Below are 6,000 nucleotides of genomic sequence, written 5' to 3'. Positions count from 1 at the left end.
CTGTTACTGGTGTATAAGAATGCTTGTGATTTTTGCACATTAATTTTGTATCCTGAGACTTTGCTGAAGTTGCTTATCAGCTTAAGGAGATTTGGGGCTGAGACAATGGGGTTTTCTAAATATACAATCATGTCATCTGCAAACAGGGACAATTTGACTTCTTCTTTTCCTAACTGAATACCCTTGATTTCTTTCTCTTGCCTGATTGCCCTAGCCAGAACTTCCAACACTATGTTGAATAGGAGTGGTGAGAGAGGGCATCCCTGTCTTGTGCCAGATTTCAAAGGGAATTTTTCCAGTTTTTGCCCATTCAGTATGATATTGGCTGTAGGTTTGTCATAAATAGCTGTTATTATTTTGAGGTACATTCCATCTCGTCAGTCATTCTCCGTCCAGCTTTGATCCATTGCTGGCGATGAGCAACTCCCATTATTATTGTGGGAGTCTAAGTCTCTTTGTAAGTCTCTAAGGACTTGCTTTATGAATTTGGGTGCTCCTGTATTGGGTGCATATATATTTAGGATAGTTAGCTCTTCCTGTTGAATTGATCCCTTTACTATTATGTAATGGCCTTCTTTGTCTCTTTTCATCTTTGATGGTTTAAAGTCTGTTTTATCAGAGACTAGGATTGCAACCCCTGCTTTTTTTTGTTCTCCATTTGCTTGGTAGATTTTCCTCCATCCCTTTATTTTGAGCCTATGTATGTCTCTGCATGTGAGATGGGTCTCCTGAATACAGCAGACTGATGGGTCTTGACTCTTTATCCAATTTGCCAGTCTGTGTCTTTTAATTGGAGCATTAAGTCCATTTACATTTAAGGTTAATATTGTTATGTGTGAACTTGATCCTGCCATTATGATATTAACTGGTTCTTTTGCTCATTAGTTGATGCAGTTTCTTCCTAGCCTCGATGGTCTTTACATTTTGGCATGTTTTTGCAATGGCTGGTACCGGTTGTTCCTTTCCATGTTTAGGGCTTCCTTCAGGGTCTCTTGTAAGGCAGGCCTGGTGGTGACAAAATCTCTAAGCATTTGCTTATCTGTAAAGGATTTTATTTCTCCTTCACTTATGAAACTTAGTTTGGCTGGATATGAAATTCTGGGTTTAACATTCTTTAAGAATGTTGAATATTGGCCCCCACTCTCTTATGGCTTGTAGAGTTTCTGCTGAGAGATCTGCTGTCAGTCTGATGGGCTTCCCTTTGTAGGTAACCCGACCTTTCTCTCTGGCTGCCCTTAAGATTTTTTCCTTCATTTCAACTTTGGTGAATCTGGCAATTATGTGTCTTGGAGTTGCTCTTCTCGAGGAGTATCTTTGTGGCGTTCTCTGTATTTCCTGAATTTGAATGTTGGCCTGCCCTACTAGGTTGGGGAAGTTCTCCTGGATGATATCCTGAAGAGTGTTTTCCAACTTGGTTCCATTTTCCCCCTCACTTTCAGGCACCCCAATCAGATGTAGATTTGGTCTTTTCACATAATCCCATACTTATTGCAGGCTTTGTTCATTTCTTTTTCTTCTTTTTTCTTTTGTTTTTTCTTCTCGCTTCATTTCATTCATTTGATCCTCAATCGCTGATACTCTTTCTTCCAGTTGATCAAGTTGGTTACTGAAGCTTGTGCATTTGTCACGTATTTCTCGTGTCATGGTTTTCATCTCTGTCATTTCGTTTATGACCTTCTCTGCATTAATTACTCTAGCTATCAATTCTTCCATTCGTTTTTCAAGATTTTTAGTTTCTTTGCGCTGGGTATGTAATTCCTCCTTTAGCTCTGAGAAGTTTGATGGACTGAAGCCTTCTTCTCTCATCTTGTCAGTCATTCTCCGTCCAGCTTTGATCCGTTGCTGGCGATGAGCTATGCTCCTTTGCAGGGGGAGATGCACTCTTATTTTTTGAATTTCCAGCTTTTCTGCCCTGCTTTTTCCCCATCTTTGTGGTTTTATCTGCCTCTGGTCTTTGATTATGGTGACGTACTGATGGGGTTTTGGTGTAGGTATCCTTCCTGTTTGATAGTTTTCCTTCTAACAGTCAGGACCCTCAGTTGTAGGTCTGTTGGAGATTGCTTGAGGTCCACTCCAGACCCTGTTTGCCTGGGTATCAGCAGCAGTGGGTGCAGAAGATAGAATATTGCTGAACAGCGAGTGTACCTGTCTGATTCTTACGTTGGAAGCTTCCTCTCAGGGATGTACTCCACTGTGTGAGGTGTGGGGTGTCAGACTGCCCCTAGTGGGGGATGTCTCCCAGTTAGGCTCCTCAAGGGTCAGGGACCCACTTGAGCAGGCAGTCTGTTCCTTCTCAGATCTCAACCTCCGTGTTGGGAGATCCACTGCTCTCTTCAAAGCTGTCAGACAGAGTCGTTTGTGTCTACAGAGGTTTCTACTGCTTTTTTTTTGTTGTTGTTGTTGTTTAATTGTGCCCTGTCCCCAGAGGTGGAGTCTACAGACAGGCAGGCTTCCTTGAGCTGCTGTGAGCACCACCCAGTTGGAGCTTCCCAGCGGGTTTACCTACTTAAGCCTCAGCAATGGCGGGCGCCCCTCCCCCAGCCTCACTGCTGCCTTGAGGTTAGATCGCAGACTGCTGTGCTAGCAATGAGGGAGGCTCCGTGGGCGTGGGACCCTCCCGGCCAGGTGTGGGATATAATCTCCTGGTGTGCCGGTTTGCTTAAAGCGCAGTATTGGGGTGGGAGTTACCTGATTTTCCAGGTGTTGTGTGTCTCAGTTCCCCTGGCTAGGAAAAGGGATTCCCTTCTCCCTTGCACTTCCCAGGTGTGGCGATGCCTCGCCCTGCTTCACCTCTCGCTGGTTGGGCTGCAGCCGCTGACCAGCACCAATTGTCCGGTACTCCCTAGTGAGATGAACCCAGTACCTCAGTTGAAAATGCAGATATCACCAGTCTTCTGTGTGGCTTGCGCTGGGAGTTGGAGACTGGAGCTGTTCCTATTCGGCCATCTTGCTCCGCCCCATCATTCGAGAGTCTTTTCCTGTGCTTATTGGCCATTTATGTATCAGCTTTAGACAAATGTTTATTGAAATCCTTTGACCATTTTAAAATCACGTGGCTATCCCTTGTATTGATGAATTGTAGTAATTCTGTATGTATATTCTGGATATCAGATCCTTATGTGTGATTTGCAAATATATTCTCGATTTTGGTATCTTTTCACTTTCTTGCTAGTGTCTTTTGACTCCCAAAGTTTTTAATTTTGATGAAGTCCTATTTGTCTAGTTTTTCTTTTGGTTACTTGTGCTTTTGGTGTCATATCTAAGAAATTTTTTGCGAAATCAAAGGTCATGAAGATTTATACCTGTATTACCTTCTAAGAATTTTATCATTTTAGCTCTTTTAGTTTCAGGTCTTTGATGCATTTTGAGTTGATTTTTGCATACTGTGTGAGCTAAGGATCCATCTTCATTCTCTTGTACATGGATATCCAGTTGTCCCACTTTATTTTTTGAAAAGGGAATTCTTGGCAAGTCTAAAACCCACTGAGTCATTCATGGCTCCTGTCACCTAACATTTTGCTATCACGAAGTCCTACCACTTTGACTTTCTTAAGATTTCTCTGTCTGCTCTATTGTCTGTATCCCTTCTACTACCAACTAGTTCAGGCAACTGCCATAGACTTCGTATTTGTTTCCCTGTGTCCGTTTTCTTATTTATATCCTTCAAAATCATGCTTCACGAAGCCTTGAAGTATTGAAAATACAAGCTAAACACGTCATCCCCTATGTAAAAGGTTTTATGGATTCCCTTCTATACAAGAGTGTGACCAAAAAGGTAGTCTGAATTCAGAGGACTGGATTTCATTTATTTCTTCTTACTATGTATATGGCCCTCTTGGCCACATATTTCTCCCCATCTGCAAAATGAAGATACTTACAGATCTTCATGGGATTTTTCATGATTAAGAAACTCATGTAAAGCACTTAACACAGGGCCTGGATTGTAGTTATCAATAAATATTAGTTACTGTTAATCAGAGTTTATATTAAATATTTTGTTGTTGACACTTGGTCAAAATCAGAGTAACTCTCTTCTCTCAGCTATTTTGGGTACTTGTAAAATAAGAATGAGTTTGAAATCTCAAGATATCAATAAACTTAGCCTCTTTATTTTCTGTCCAAATTGTAATAAATAATATTAGATGGCATTAATAATATTAAAGGCCACCCTGGCTTCAGCACTCTACTTAGGAGATTTCATTTTTATTTGCAAACGTCCCAGCAAATTTGGGCTTCTCCACTTTATTTAGGGGCAAACCCAGAAGGATTTGTCCATGACTTGGTATCCACTTTAAAGGGGAAACATGTCTGACTCCTTTTGCCATCTCTCTTCAGGCAGGAATTTGTCATATTGAGTTGCAGTAAAAAAGAAAAAAAAAAAATCCATTACTTTTTTGAAGCAGATTCAGGGGTAGGTCCCCCTTTGTTATTTAATAAGAACATTAAGCTGAAAGTTGGCCCATTTTGGACAGATTTCTTACCATAATTTAGAAGACAGATGCTGTTTGTTGCATTATGTGTAAATTATCTTCTGAGAAAGGGGAACACAGATCTTAATTGCAAAATGCCTCTCATTTCTCAAGTCACACACACACACCACTTGTATGACAATGCTAGAAAGCATCAGATCTATGTAGAAATTTTAAGGTCCTCCATAAACAAAACAATATTTTGAGGGAAAAAATTGGAGGGATGAAAAATTTTGGAAATAGTGGTGATGACCGCACAATAGTGTGAATATAATTCATGCCACTGAATTCTACATTTAAAATGGCTAAAATAGTAAACTGTATGTTTTATATATATATACACATACACACATATATATATTTGCCACAGTTAATAGTTATACATGTATACATAATCAGCAATATATTTTTTAAAAAGTTTCAGGGTCAGTAATTGAGTAGAAATTTGAAGAAACTATCCAAAGCAGTTGAGTCCCTGGGGCTTTTAGCAAAAACTCCAGATTGCTGATTTTGGCCTGATGTGAGTCTCAAAGCTTAAACATTAAAAGGATACTTACAACATACAGACCTTTTCATCCTAACATAATATGATAAACAATTTAAATCTGAATGTAACAACTACTGTTCCATATCTGTTCCTAATACCATTACATGTTCCTGTATTTTACTGGTCAAAAAAACTGAAGTTAATTGACATAGCCTGTTATTTTCTGGTATCTGTTCCGATTTCAAAGGAAAGAAACAGGCTCAGAGAAGATGCCTTGCCCAAAGTCACACATTTAAAAAGAATGTAAGAGCTATATTGAGTACAAATGCAGTTCCACTGATTCATCATTCATTAATTATATAGATACTTGATGAACATCTGCTGTGTCCTAGGCACTGGGGATATAATGAACACCACAATGTCCATATCCTTTCTCAAGGATATTATTACAGTCTAATAAAGGTAGGAGTTGCCCCACAGTTATCACACAGTATGACAAGGTGGGGTAAGTACAAAGGACTATGGGAATACTTCATAGGGCTGTTTAAAACAATATGTAATATTCAGAAACATCTGATATTTGGCTCAGCTTAACTTCTGTAACTGTGTAAAGCCTAAGTTTTCCATCTTCTTTGGAAACCTCCTAATTATTCAGAGACATTAGCCTTTCATAGCCCCAAGCCAGCCACATAGCCAGTTGCATCACACTGCAGCACACTGAGGCAGACTGCAGGTTGAAATTTACCCAGTTTGGAAAGAACTTGTTTGACCTCAGCCATGAAAACAGGTGTACTCATTCCTCCTTCATGGGTCTACTGAAATTCAACACTTAACATTAGGTTCCTGAAGCATAGTGGATACTGAATAAATGTTTAATAAATGAATAAAGTCTCCCCAAATCAAGCCTTCCTATTGAGTTGGGGCAATCCCAACCAGCTTCCACCTTCTTCTAATATATTGCTGTAACAAATACGGATTTCCTGTTATTTCTGTGGCCTGGGGACTGTTAACTGTTAATTCAGTTTAGATTTTTACTAACTGGAC

At 39.9% G+C, this 6,000-nt stretch overlaps 1 protein-coding gene across 2 annotated transcripts in view; it reads left to right on the top strand.

Moving 5' to 3' along the window:
• Positions 1-6,000, top strand: part of RUNDC3B (RUN domain containing 3B) — a 191,054-nt gene that overhangs the window by 182,352 nt on the left and 2,702 nt on the right. The window lies entirely within an intron of this gene.

The sequence above is a fragment of the Piliocolobus tephrosceles genome, chromosome 8 (genome assembly GCF_002776525.5).
Source record: "Piliocolobus tephrosceles isolate RC106 chromosome 8, ASM277652v3, whole genome shotgun sequence".
Classification (NCBI taxonomy): Eukaryota; Metazoa; Chordata; class Mammalia; order Primates; family Cercopithecidae; genus Piliocolobus; species Piliocolobus tephrosceles.
The sequence above is the reverse complement of the archived record's forward strand: the minus strand, read 5'-3'. Positions and strand labels throughout refer to the sequence as shown.